The sequence below is a fragment of the Echinops telfairi genome, unplaced genomic scaffold (assembly GCF_000313985.2).
Source record: "Echinops telfairi isolate 266 unplaced genomic scaffold, ASM31398v2 ScPeMD7_23;HRSCAF=83, whole genome shotgun sequence".
Lineage (NCBI taxonomy): Eukaryota > Metazoa > Chordata > Mammalia > Afrosoricida > Tenrecidae > Echinops > Echinops telfairi.
The window spans coordinates 91,467,066-91,482,444 of record NW_022103920.1 but is presented as its reverse complement, the minus strand read 5'-3'; positions in this window follow the sequence as shown (position 1 = coordinate 91,482,444).

Sequence of the window (15,379 nt, the reverse complement as noted above, 5' to 3'; positions counted from 1 at the left end):
GCGGGGAGCTGGAGGGGGCCGCCAACGTTGCGCGGCCTGCGGGGGGGCTGTCCGGCCGGGAGGCGACAGCGACTCCGGGCCGGAGCCCACCGGGGCGAGTGGCCCTAGCGATCACGGCCGTGTGCTTATGTGTCTGCGAGTCCTGACGCTGCAGAGGACCGAAGCTGGGACCACACGCAAGGGCGATGAATAAACGCAGAGGCGAATGTGTTTCACCCTAAAAGTGGGGGGGACACTAGTGGCTCCACGACTCCCGCGGGGTGCGGTTTGAGGAATCATTCATTCCCCCGCGACAGCGGGAGGGAGCGTCCCGCGCCAGATCTCCGGCTGCCGCGGCTGCAAGCAGCACCGAGTTCGGGTGCAACCGCCGGCGCCCTTCGCGCCCCCGCAGCCCTGGGTGTCGGGGTCCACCCCGGGCACCCCGGCCTCCCGCGCAAGCGTGGCACCCCGGCTCAGCAGAGGTAGCCGAGTTGGGTTGTACAGGCTCAGGGTGGGGGTGGAAGCGAAGGGACCTTTGACAAGTGTGGGATCTGAAGGCCAGGAGTGCTGGGGCAGGGCTCCCTGGGCCGGGCGCCGGCGGCCGGTTCTCTGGTCCTGGAGAATGGAACCGGTACTGGCACGCCCAGCCAGGCCTGGGGATTGGAACCCCAGGACAAACCCCAGACAAGACAAGCACGCTCCCTGCCCGCCTCCCCGCCCCCCTACTGGAATGGACTTCACCGTCTCTTGGGCAAATGGGTTGTTTGTAGTAGCAAGGACTATACCTTTTGGAAATAAATTAGTCTGTTCCCTGACACATTTAGTCTAGCTCCTTAGCACCCCCACCCTTCCTCTCCCCCCCCCCCCCCGTTTTGGCTGTTTGTTTTCATTTTTTCGGCGGTTTGGAGACTTAATTAAGACTCCATTGCCAACATCCCTGCACAATGAAGAGCCCATAGGAGCGCTTTGCTCTGACGTGGGAAAATGAGACAAGTCAGCGCTTTTGATAGGCCGGCGTGGTCCGTTTTCCTCTCAAAACAGATTTTTTAATTTAAAATTTAAAGGACGGAAAAATGATGTGTGAATGCATCCCCATCTCCCACCCCCGCCCCAAATAACACCACATTCACTCAGCTTCCGGAAAATCAGCTTGAGTTTAATGTATGTACCGATCCTAAAGAAAGAGAACTTGCAAAAAAAATTATTTTTCCTAAACAGTCTTTTCTCCAAATCCATGACGGATTAAAACGTGTAAAATAAAATTAAAATGTTGCGTGTCGCAGTACTATCAGTTGAAACCACAGTCTCTTTTCTCCTTAGATGAGATTTTTAGATAAAAATATACATTTTAGCTCAGTTGAGGGAAAAGAACATAATGGGACAGCTGAGGGCCCCTTTATTGTGTTAAGACCCCTGCAGGTGATTTGGATTGGCAAGTGTGATAAGATTGCAGGACATTTGAAGAGTGAGGATGAGCTATTCTGATGTGTCTACCTGGCTCTCTCTTTTCCTCCTTGGCTTGTTTGACAAATGTTCTCATTACGGGATCCTGGGGTATGTGGCATTGACGGGATGAGGGACATGGTGCTTGGAGGTTTACTGGCACATCTGAAACCACCTGGAACAGTTTCCTCTGCCTGGAAGCATGCAGATGGGCAAGATGCACAGAAGCCTTTGCCAAACTAGTCTGTTCTTCCTGTTTATGAGAATCAGCTGCCACCCATGATTTCCCCGGCTGCCTTGTCAGCAAATAGGCACTATTTGTGAAAGGACACCATTCTCCCCCAAGGCCTTGTCAGAGCATTTCTGAGAGCATCTATGGTGGCTGCCACCTACCCTCTAAGCAACAGTCTATCAGCTGCCACTTGGTCTCCTATCTCCACAAGGCTGAGCTAGGCTGGGATCGAATGAATGAATACTGCAGTAGAAGGCACCTGGTCTGCTTTTACCTTCCAACTAAATGATGCTGTCAAAGCCCAGGCCACGAGGACTGAAATCAAAAAGAGTTGGGTGTTTGGCTCCCCTTAAGACACCTTTCAAGAGGAAAGAGGTAATGAGTCCCAAAGACCAATGAGAGAGGACTTCAAAAGTTTGTGGAGAAAATGGAATTAAAAGTTAATGGATGAACACTGTAACTGGATTAATCATTAGCCGAGGGCTGTGGGTAATGGGGAGTGAATGGCAATGGGTACAAGAAGGAAGAAAATATTCCGAAGCTGATTGTGGTGAGAATTTCACAACTTTCCTTCATTTGATTGAACTACTGAATTGTATAATGTGTTAATTACAGCTCAATAAAACCACTCTTTTTAAAGATAGTGGAATTCTTCCAGGGACATTTTGCAGCCCCCGAGTGCTTAAAGGGACAGTCTCATATTTATACAAATGCTGGGAGCCCCAACTGTTCCTCTTTAAAATATATAACCCCATCAGACTAAAAGGGCACCGGTTCTATAGTAAGAAAAGTCCTATTTATTGTCTTTCAAAATTGCACTGCTGAATTCTCATTAAGAAATCAGCTAAAGATACACTTTAGTAACATGGTTTCAAGTTCCAAAATGACTCGAAGAGAAATATCAACCTAGCTTCCTATATATGAAATAGAAAAATAAATTTACTTCTAAAAAGGAAGCAGGGTGAAGAAATCACAATCCTAACTGCTAGGGAAGGGCCGTAGGTAATCCCTATATTTTGTTTTGTTTTCTACTCTTTCACCTTATAAAGGGCACCTTTCTGGACATTTTAGATATGGCATAGATATGGAATTCTGCCACCACAAAGTCTAGCAAGGAAGATAAAGTGTAGAAGTTTAAAGGAAGATACAGTTACCCATGGAGGAGGAGGCCCCCGAGCCTCACTTTGAAACAAGGAGGTTTTCATGAGAGCATGTGAGCCCTGCTGATGGAGTGGTTATGAGTTGGGCTTCGATCCATAAGGCCAACAGTTCAAAGCTACCAGCTGCTCTTTGGGAGAAAGACAAGGCTTTCTAGTCCTGTAAGCCCTGACAGTCTCAGAAACAAAGCAAAGAGGCAGTTCTACCCTGTCCCTGTAGGGTCTCTATGAGTCAGCATCTCTCTCAGTGATGAGAGAAAGGCAATCTGGGAAGAGTAGGACTTATAAAGAAATCAAGATGGCTTGGAGTAAGGGTTAGACTGTGAATTGTAGCGCCGGTGGTTCAAGCCCCCTAGCCACTCCAGAGGAGAAAGAGAGTTATCTGCTACCATAAAGATTTACAGCCTCCAAAACCCTGTGAGTCAGAATTGACTAGATGGCAATGGGTTTGGATTTGTTGTTGTTGTTGGGGCCATCTATCTGATTCGGACTCATAGCCACCCTCTACAGGGTTTCAGAAACTACAAATCTTCAGAGGAGAAGATAGCCTCATTTTTTGCCCGAAAAGGTGCTAGTGGGCTTGAACCTCCAACCTTGTAGTTACCAGCCCAACCCTTGGCCCACACAGCACCATCACCTTTGTAAAACAAATGGGAAGTGCTAGTTGGCTCTAGCTTTGGCTTGAGCAGAAGCTTGGAGATAGTGAGGATACCCAGACAGCACTTGAAGGATTCACTCCAGAGTAACAACTGGGATTTTACCATGGAGTAAAATTAATTCCCTTCCACCAAGTCAATACCAACTATAGTGATGCTATAGGACAGGGTAGAACTTCCCCTGTGAGTCTCCAAGACTGTACCTCTTTATCAGAGGAGAAAGCTCCAGCTTTCTCCCCTGGAGCAACTGGTGGCTTCAAACTGCTGACCTTTCAGACTGCAGGCCAACTGGTAATCACTACTCCACCAGGGTTCCCCACCATGGAGTAGGTACCTCATTTTTCTTTGAAATAATCAGAATGCATCTTCTCAGAATGGAAAGTATTTCTATAGCTATATTCAGCAATATGAATGTAGCATTGATGGTTAGGTGGTAGACGTCTCACCTTCCACGAAGGAAATGTGGGTTCAAGTCCACCCATCAGTGGAGGCTTGTGTATTATGTATTATGATGCCAAGCAGGGTTCAGTGGCGTTACCAGACTGAGCTGCATCAAGAATAAAGGCGTGGTGATCTACTTCTGAAAACAGTTACTGAAGACCCAACGCATCACAACGTGGATGGCGGCTCGTGCAGAAACCGAAGGGGTAGGTGCCATGCCATCGTGCATGAGGTTTCATGAGTCAGTAGGGAGTGTGACAATAACCATCATAGGACTAGAGGAGGGTACAATTTCCACTTTCATCTCTTTGGTAGGTTTTGGGTGATGGAGTGAATACCACCCATGAATCATTACGTCTCAACCCCATTAACAACGGCTCTATTATTCTTCTGGAGATGAAAATAGAAGGGGGACTCTGAACTATGTTTTTGAAACACTCTGGAGCTGTTAGAGATAAATCTGAGAAGCCAACGGTAGGGAAGAGGGGACTTCAGGAGTAAATGGTGGACGTGGAAGCAGGCAGGGAGCCCTGCAGCTGATACTGATTGCATAACTCATGTTCAGGGTATTCAACCACTGGGGAGAAGGGAGGCCTCTGGGGTACATGTGGTGATTGTGTAATTCCCCTGATATGATTGAACAATTACACTATTCAATTATACGATATGTAAATTTGTGCCAATAAAACTCTTGGGGAAAAAGAAATGAGAAATCTGAGCACTAAAGAGGTCAGTGACTAGCCCAGGGTCACACCTCTCTGTAAGGGCAGAGCGGATTGAAACAGAAGTCCTCTGGCTCCCTGATCACCGTGCTTTTCATTACAAACAGCCTGCCTTCTTGCAGTATGAGTCATAAGAATTATAGCGACGGACCACTGGATGTTTTAGATACGATGCAAATTATAGTTACAGAGTTAGAGCACTAGGTACTCAAATATTTATTGAACTGAACTGGCACCAAGAATACAAGCTGTAATGCCGTAAAAAAAAGCAGACCCCGACTTACCTCACCAGTGGGACAAGGAATTTATTCTTAGGTCACTGGGCTAACATGTTCAAGCACTGCACTCTCAGCTGCCGGTTGGCTTTCTATCTCTCCATCCTTCAGAAAGGAGCAGCCACCCCTGAGGCTGCTGGGGAATCCTCTCGATGCTGCTTGGCAGCTCTAATGTCATTTCAAAAGGTCAGAGGTTTTGGAAAACAACTATTGTTGCATGGGAGTGAATGGGCAATGACCAAAGCATCCTTTCAATAATATCAGTCTAATGTACTTGAGTGATCACTTTGAAAATCAGGCTCTTCACAGCCATGACTCTGATCTTTCCCCAATGCTCGTATTTGTCGATTGTTTGTTGCTACGAGGTCCTTTTCTTATGAGTGCGCATGCCTAACTCGACAGCAACTGGGGTTTTTTGGTCCAGATACAGATTTGACTAGGTTCTAAAACAAGGATTTTTTTTAATGAAAATGATGGGATCAAATCCATGCAAACACCGTTGCATCCAAATGCTTCACTCAAATAACAAAATCACTGGTTTCTCTGTTGTCATCATTGTTAACATTTTGATAGACAAACTACCCTTCACTCTTTCCCTGGCCCTAAATCATCCGCTCCTGTGCTTCAACAATCAAGGTACAGCTGGGTAAGCTTTGCCTGCTTCAAGGGTTACTTGTGCATGTAAGTGGCTATGAAATTACCAGGTGGGAGAGTCATGGGTTCCTTAATCTACAACCCAAACAAAAGCAGCTATTTCTCAAACGTTTAACCTTTTTTCTCTCAAAGTATTTAAAATATTTCAAGGTGCTGATTCATACTCAAGGATTCATGGAAAAAAATGTACCAGTTTGAGATCAGAAGTTATGGAGAGAAATTTAACTCCATTGATAGGTAAACCCTGGAGCTCTTAGAGAACAGCCTTGAAGAAAAGGGTTAATCCCCCAAGTAATTTTGCCTAATCATCAGCTTCCATGGTTCCAGGGTTGTGACCCTCTCTGTTTGCCTGTAGTCTGGGGCAGGTGGAGAGTGTAGTGACCAACTCAGGCAACAGAATATTAAGTTAGTACCTTGTTCTTAAGGAGCTCTGGTGGGGTAGTGGTTACATGTTGGGTTGTGATCCGAAAGGCCAGCCATCTGAAACCACCAGCGGCTCCTGGGTGGAAAGACTGGGCTTTATATTCCCTTAAATCGTTACCACCTTGGAAAATCAGAGGGCCAAAGGCAGTTCTGCTATGCCTAATAGGGTCACCAGGAGTCGGAATCGATTCTATGTCAGTGAGTGAGTTACCCTGTTCTTCGTAAGTAAGGTTTCACTAGCTCTTCTAGAATACTTCCCATCAGTCTCATTTAGAGCAAGCATGAACAAAGGAGAGAAAAATCACCATTCTCTCAGAACAGTTATGTCCCAAAGTATCTCTAGATTAGGCAGGAAAAAAGAAAGTTCAATATTACTTATCTAAAGCTGTATACTCAAACCAAACCAAACTCACCACCATCAAGCCAATTTTGACTCCTAGTGATCCTATACAACAGAGTAGAACCGGCTCTTTGGATCTCCAAAACTTTAAATCTTTACAGGAGGAGGCAGCCTCATCTTTCTTTCACAGAGTGACCAGTGGGTTTGAACCACTGATCTTTGGTTAGCAACTCAATGCATTACCCACTATGCCAGCAGAGCTCCCAAGATAGATACTACCAGGATGCTATTTAACATCAATGGAGATGGTAGAGACTCCTGGCAGTCCCCTAGTATCCATTCTTCCTCAATATGGAGCCTCCAGTTTGTGCCTTTTCTGTTTTTTAAATCATTTTATTGGGGGCTCGTTCAACTCTTATCGTAATCCATGCATGCATCCATTCTGTCAATCACATTTGTACGTTTTTTGCCACCATCATTCTCAAAACATTTTATTTCCACTTGAACCGTTGGCATCAGCTCCTCATTTTTACCCCTCTTCCCACTCCCACTCCCTCACAAACCCTTGATTATTTATAAATTATTATTATTTGGTCATGTCTCACACTGTCCAATGTCTCCCTTCACCCTTCACCCACTTTTCTGTTTTCCGTCCCCCAGGGAGAGGGTTATATGTAGGTCCTTGTGATTGGTTCCTCCTTTCTCCCTCACCTTCCCTCCACCCTCCTGGTTTCGCCACTCTCACCACTGGTCCTGAAGGGATCATCTGTTCTGGATTCCCTGTGTTTCCAGTTCCTATCTCTAGCAGTGTACAACCTCTGGTCTAGCTGGATTTGTAAGGTAGAACTGGGATCATGATAGTGGTGGGAAGGAAGCATTTAAGAAATAGAGGAAAATTGTATGTTTCATCGTTGCTACACTGCACCCTGAGTGACTCATCTCCTCCCCTGACCCTTCAGTAAGGGGATGTCCAATGGCCTACAGATGGGCTTTGGGTCCCCACTCCAAACTCCCCCTCATTCACAATGATAAGATTTTTTTTTATCTTTGTTGCCTGATACCCAATCCCATTGACACCTCGTGATCACACAGGCTGGTGTGTTTCTTTCATGAGGGCTTTGTTGCTTCTCAGCTAGATGGCCACTAATTTACCTTCAAGTCTTTAAGACCCCAGACACTATATCTTTTGATAGCCGGGCACCATCAGCTTTCTTCACCACATTTGCTTATGCACCCACTTTGTCTTCAGTGATTGTGTAGGGAAGGTGAGTATCATGGAATGCCAGTTTAATAGAACAAAGTGTTCTTGCATAAAGGGAGTACTTGCATGGACGCCCAGTGTCCATCTGCTACTTTAATACTAAACCTATAAATATATGTACATAGATCTATTTCCCCATCGTCATATATAAATATATTCGCATATGTACATGCCTATATTTAGACCTCTATAAATGTCCTTTGCCTCCTAGTTCTTGTCATACTACTTCCAGAAAAATATTAATAAAGAGACTCTCTTGCAGGTAAAAGAGTAACCCATGACTGGGACTCGTTTTTCTTCTCCCCTCCCTTTCTGGAATTGTTGTTAGCTGCCACAAAGTCAGCACCCACTTCTGAAAGACCCCATGTGTTAACATCTCCACAGGATTTTCCTGGGTGTAATCTTTACGTAAGCAGTTGGCCAGACTTTTCTTCACTAAGCTGCTGGGTGGGCTTGAACAGCTATCCTTTAGGTTCATAGCTTATCACAACAAACCACTGTGCTACTCAGACTCCCTGATGACAGGGAGTTCTTGCCTAGCCCTTCTGAACTCTGTTGTTGAGTGCACACTGGCCTTGGGATTAGTCTTCTCCATTCTCAAAGACTGCTTTCCTCTTTAGGCCAAGCCCTTTTATATACTGGCCTGATACACTAGCTTAAAAGGCGGGCAAGCTATTGGAAACTTGAAGCAATTTCTCCAGGTTATCTTCCTAGATGCTTGTAGATGCAGAAGATACACAATTAATTTATGGGCTGTGAAAATCAAAGGCAGTCCATTGACTTTCTAGGCTTCATTGATTGTGGGACATAAATATTTATTTATGGAAATCTTAAGACAAACAATGGTGACTTATTTGACCACCATCAGCTTTGCAGTGTAGCGTCAGATGTCTCTGTCCTTAGAGAAAATAATCACTTTTGCCCCGGTTTCCCCTCAATCACTTCCCAAGACCATCTCTTTCAACACGAGTTCTGAGTAGCTCTCCATGTTGCCAGCTTTGCTTGCCTCCTCTCAGAATCACAGAAAGAATAACCCCAGAATCTCTCCCCAACTTTATCAAATGCATCCCATCCATCTTGGCTTCATTTACGTAGCTTGCTACTAATTGGTTATTTGCCAGCATGGAATGAATTGAAGGTCATTTCACTCGTCTGAGAAACCTTCAAAGGGGAGTCTTTGGAACGAATCTGAAGACAGCAACATGAATCCTAGTCGTGCCAGTTACCATTCGAATGGGTTGAGGCAGATGAATTAATTTTGTGAGCCTCGGTTTTCCCATCTATGTATCAGGGTTAAACGGCATCACTTCTGCCTGATATCTGGGAATTAGAGGGATTTAGAGATGAAAGTGCCCCCTGGAAGCATCAAAAACCCAGTGCCTCCATGTTACAAACTATTCCGCGAAGGCTCAAGCAAATTAAGTAACTTGCCCAAAGCTGGGCTGGACGTAAGTTCTTGTTTTGTTTTTATTATTTTCTTTTCCAGAACAGCAAACACCTTTTTTGGGAACTAGTCCTCAACACTGTGGTTTTCCTGGGGTCTGCCAATCATTATACAGCCTGTATTAGTTTCCTTGGGCTGTCATCGCGATGTACCACAAACTGGGTGGCTTAAAACAACAAAAATTTATTCTCACGCAGTTCTGAACCCTAGAAATCCAAAATCAGGTTGTTGGCAGGACCACACTGCCTTCAAAACTTCTAGGGGAGGGGCCCCCCATGCCTCCTCCAGCTACTGGTAGTATCAAGCATTCCTTGAATTCTCAAAGTATTAACTCCACTCTGTGCCTCCATCTCCACGTGGCCACTGTTTTCCCCTCTCTCTATCCATGTCTCTTCGCCTCTTCCTATATGGACATGAATCATATTAGCTTAGGGTCCACTCGGGATGATCTCAGATTAACATTACATTTCAAAAAAATAAATACAATTTCCAAAATAAGGTCACAGAGTAGGTTCCATGAGTTAGAATGTCACCATATCCTTGGGGGGGCGGGGGGGACACACACCAATCAGACCATAATATCCCCCATCCCATATACTTCAAGCAACCAGGGAGATCATTCGGCCGCCGCTGGGCCTGCCACGATATCTAATTCCTCTGGCCACATCCATTCATCCATTGGTTCAGGGTTAGAAAGATGATCTCTCAATTTTCCAACTTGAGTTTCAGGAAAACACTGTTTGCTTTCTGACTTATGCCAAGTTGGAGGAGGCGAGCCAAGTGCTGCCCTTAGCCTGTGAAGACTCGGGGCTGTGGACGAATGAAACTCGTCTCCCCAGGAAAGTTGAACTGAAAAAAAAAATCATGACATACAGAGGGAAAGCTCAGCCTAGCACAGGGACTTCTGATTCCTACCTCGGTGATCTTTCCAGAAAGAAAGACAAGAAATTATTTTAAATTATTTATCTAGTTTCCTTTAAAAGCAAATGTCCCAAATGAGCACCTGCTGGTTTCGTGACCTTGTGCAAGTTACTCAAACTCTCCATCTCTAAGCCACAATGTCTTCGTCTGTTACATAGAGACACCAGTGCCCCAGTCATCATAAAACTGGTCAAGAGTAATAAGATAATGGGTATAAAGCGCTTAGCACTGGCTCTGCCATGACCCTGGTGCACATGGTTACGACTCTCATTGACTCGTCAACAGACTGGATGTGCAAATCACCCAGAGGCACTTCAAAAGAAAGGCCTGGAGACTGAAGTCCTTGTTGCCATGGAGTTGGCTTGACAGCTATTGATGTAGCACAGGTGATGTAGATTGAATTCTGCACCCCCACACTTCCCAAATCTGCGCTACAAACCCGAATCCTTACCTCTGTGGTTGTAACCGCATCTAGGAATGGGTTTCCTTACTTGGTTATTGTGGCAGTGTTCGTGTAGGGTATGTTTTACATCAATGTGTTGTGTGATACAAAAGGGTGGATAAGCAGGCGAGCAGAGATGGGGAAGAGAGATGCCAGGTTACGTGGAAATGGCTAAAGAACCAAAAAACCAGATGCTGAAAAGAGACCAGATCTTTCCCCGAGAGCCAACGGAAAGAGAAAAATCGTCCCTGAGAGCTGGCACTCTGCGTTTAGATGTCCAGTCTCCTAAACTGTGAGAAAATGCATTTCTGTTGGTTAAAGCCACCTTACTTGTGGCGTTTCTGTTACAGCAGCACCAGAGCACTAAGACTACAGGGCTACTATTAGTCGTTACAATACGACAGCATCAATAGAGCTGACATGGACGTACCTTAGCATCTGTAATAAGCAATGCCCCAACTTAAAGGGGAAGGCTGAATGTAGAGCACTTCAGGTGTCCGAGAGAGGTTGCAATGCAGGAAAGATAGGACAGACTGACCTTCCCTGGACCTCTCACGGATCCCAAGACGTGGATGTCAACCTTCGGTTTCCCCACTCTGGAGCCTGCCCTTATCTTGAGAACCCGTGGCAGGGGTTGCTGGGCAAACCTAGCAATCACTCTTAAGCAAAGCAAGGCAGTAAGTCCACATTTAAGAAAAAGGATCCTGTGCCTCGTCAACACTTTGTTCCCCCTGAAGTCACCATTTTCTCCACTCTGCTGATTTGACACCCTTTATTTTCTAAGACACACAGGCCTCCATTTCTATTGAATCACTTTAAGATAGATCTATCTATCATATATATTATGTGTATATTTGTAAAGCATTGCTGTATGATCATAGTAAACTTAATTAAGCAGAAATGTAAAAATAGGAATGGATTGTTTCTCAGCCGGTCCTCCATCTAGGTCTCTACAGCTCTCAAGGGAGTGTGTCTATCTCTCTAGCACTGCTCCGGAACATGGGGCGCTCTTTGATTCCTATGGCATTAAAATGATGATTTGGGCATCCTTAAGGAACTCAAGCCATGTTTCTCTGAAATAATCTTTGAGTTTGGGGGTGAAAACAAAGTCAGAAGGCAAAAGATCGGGGCTTTAGGATGAAGGGGGCAAAGTTTCCCGAGAAATTCTCGCAGGGCCGTCCTGTTGCCCTCAAAGGAAGAGCAGACGCACTGCTGATGTGGAAGCTCCTCAGCACAGCATCTGTTCGGTCGTTCTTTTTCGCAGCGCAATTTTTTTAATTAATCAATTTATTGGAAGGGGCTCTTAGAAATCTTATAATAATCCATCGTTCAATAGTATTAAGCACACTTGTGCCTATGTTCCATCAACATTTCCAAAACAATTTCTTTCTACTTGAGCCATTGCTTATCAGCTTTTTCTTTTCGTCCTCCTCCTTCCCCCACACTCCCACCCTTGTGAATCGTTGATCAATTATATATTATTATTATTTTGTGTCTTATACTGTCTGTTGTCTCCCTTCACCCACCTTTCTGTTATTCATCCCCCTTGGGAGGGGGGCTATATATCCAACCTTGTGATGGGTTGCCCCTTTCTCCCTCTTCCCCCTACCCCGCCCACCCATCCCCCTGCCCCGCCCACCCATCCCCCTGCCCTCATGATATCGCTATTCCCACTATGGTTCCTGAGGGTTTAATCTGTCCTGCATTCCACGTGTAGAGCGCTCTTATCTGTGTCAATGTGTGTACTCGGTCTGGCTGGATTTGTAAAGTAGAACTAGGTCACGGTAGTGGGGGAGAGTGGGGAGGAAGCATTCAGGAACTAGAGGAATGATGTTTCCTCGGTGCTATGCTGCACCCTGATTGAATTGTCCCTTCCTTGTAACCCCTCTGTGGGGGGATGTCCAATTGTCTACAGATGGGCTTTGGCTCTCCACTCGAACCCCCCCTCGTTCCTATGGATATCATTGTTTATTTTGGATCTTTTAATACCTGATACCTGCTCCAGTCGACACCTCATGATCACCCTGGCTGGTGCGCTTTGTCCATGTGGGTTTATTTGCTTCCCTGCTAGATGGCTGCTTGTTTCACGGCAAGCTTTAAAGACCCGGACACTGCATCTTTTGATAGCTGGGCATCACCAACCCCAACCCCCCACTTTTTGTCATTTTCTCATCAATGTGGTTTTCTTAACACTTCTTCCTAATCATGAACAACCATGATTATACTCTGTTCTTTAAGAAAATCTATCAATAGTACCCATTGCAATGCGCAAAAACAGTTGTCATAACATGAACTGACCTGGCTTGAATTTAACTGATCTCCTGGGTCCCCTTGTAATTCATGCTTTTGATTGGATTTCTTTTTAAAGGCACTTCCCAGAAGCCTGTATTACTGAGAGAATTTGTCTGCAGCCATCTGCTGATCATAGAAACCTGTTTAAATATATTTTATTTGGAATAAACCTGTATGTACATGAACTAAACCTTAGCAGCAATACTTTTATACTTACCCTCCTGTGCATGGGTGTGTGTGTGTGTGTGTGTGTGTGAGTGTGTGAATAGGACACACACACACTGCCTCTACTGCCTTTACTGAATAGTATATTGTGGCAGGGTCGGCGGGGTGGGATGGGTGGCGGGAGTTACTATATTAAATAGAAGACTGAGTTGCATTGCATGTCTCATCATCCATGAGGTTTTGATGGAAATCATTGTGGGCATTAGTTATTGTACTAACAGATGATATTAAATGGAATCCATACAAAACAAGCAAATGGCTGTCTGTGCACTGCTTTATGGTTTATTGCTCTAAGTAGCTCATCCTGTGGGCATTGTAATAGGTGAAGGCCCCGTGACACATGAGGATGTGAGAGTTTTTACCCTTCGACATATGGAGGCCATGATAGGTACATACAGTGGTGAGCCCCAGATCAGAGTGCGATGAAAGGCCCTTGTTCATTTTAAAGGGCCCCCGAGTCCGCTGCGCTAGTCTTCCATATTGCCAATTCCCTGGAGGGTAGAAGAAAGGGCTTGACAGCACTTGAAACAGTAAGCATTTTAATTTTTAAAAGAAGTTTTATGAAAAAAAAAAAAGAAGTTTTATGTTAGTCATTTAGTACCCATAGGGTGAGAAATAATACCCATGGCATACAAATCACTCACTGATTGACAAGAATATTCCTTCAGATAAATACATTCCTACCTGGTGAAGAAATGGAATATTCTGGTAAATGCAATGGCCTTGTTGATAAGGAAATATTATAGATGGAATATGTGGCTCAATGATTCTTGAAACATTCAACTCAAAAACTCTGACTTACTGCCACAGAGTTGCGTCCAACCCACGGCGACCCTACAGAACAAGGCAGACGTGTCCCTGTGGGATTCCAAGACTAACTCTTTACAAAGCAGAAACTCTTGTTTTGAAACACTAGTAAAAGGGCGCAGGAGTGGCCAGTGTGTTGCTCTGTCGGACACCGAGCACTAAGACAATTTTGACCAAGGGGCTGGCTGCTCCTGTAAAGACTTACCGTCTCAGTTACCCTCCAGACACAGTTCCCCCTGCCCTGTAGGGTCAGTATGAGTTGAAATCAACCAGTCAACAGTAGGTTTGGTTTGGGGTTTTAATATCACTTGGAAATCACAATGTGAACTGCAGACCAGCAACTTCTGCACTGCGTGGGAGTTTACTTCAAGTGCACAATCTTGGGCCATATTCCAGGCCCACTGAATCAGAATGTGCACAACGAGGCCCACAGTCATTGGTGAGCACATTAGACCTTCAGAGCCAGTTCGTACCTTCAGCCCACCACTGGGATGTCAATGCAGCATGAAGGTGTGAAAGTGTTAATGAATCAATCAACCAAGAGTTTGATTCAGTGCTAGCCAGAGCAGGCACCTTACTTTGTATCATAGTATGAACTGCTCCTTCATTCCATCTCTCCTGCATGAACAGAAATAATTTAATTCACAAATGAAGAATTAGGCCTTCAGAATACAAGAACCTGACCCACTTTGGTAAGTAGCATGCCTACCTTTATATATATATATGTGTGTGTGTGTCCCACTTGCCATATATATATATATATATAGAAATGTCCCCCTTGCCAAACTGATTACTCAAGGTAAGCAGCATTTGCCCTGTCACCGTGAATCCTGAAATAAATCATTAAAATCAGGGAATGGGTTAGGGCCTGAACCACTCGGTATGCAGTTCCTTATCCTACGGTGACATGAGATAATCGTGCTGATGTGATCTCACTTTTGTGCGGATTAAATGAACATGTGACACACACCAAACCACTAACTCAGCCCCTGATGTCACTGTGACCTTTCCACGGCCCTGTGTAGAAACTTTGTCTCATTTTTTTTCTCATTTTATTTTTTAATTCCCTGATCATCCCCAAGCCAGTTTAAAATAATAATGTTTAGAAATGTGTTTCAGAACTACTCTGTCTAGAACAGACGGTTCTCCATGAAGAGGGACCACAGACCCTGCCCCCGCACTACACCTGGAGCCAGGTGGGCGTGAGGCCTGCTCTGCCTCACAGGCCCTGTAGGTGGCAGCAGTGGGGCTGCCAGGCTCGCGCCGCGCAGGGACCCAGCCGCTGCCACTGCAGAGGCATCTGCTGCAAGGAGCATCAAGGTAAACGCCTTGGCCATCTGCCTGAACCTTCAGAGTGTGAGAACCCCACCCCAACCCCACCCACCATCTGCACGATGTCTTCTTCCTTCCAGCCGAACGAACTTTTCTATTTGTATGGTTTTTCTCTTAAGCTAAATCTGAATTTAGTTAGAAACAGGAGCCAGTCATCATCTCTTAAACCAGAATTGTTTGACAAATAGCTAAATACTGTAGAATACTCTCTCGAGAGCTCACTCTCCTGATCCTGGCCATCCTAGGGCCTGTCTACTCCCTACCTCAGGTGAGCAGATCAAGGTAAGGGCGCAAAAAAAGAAGACAAATAATTATCCTTGTAAACGTACATAT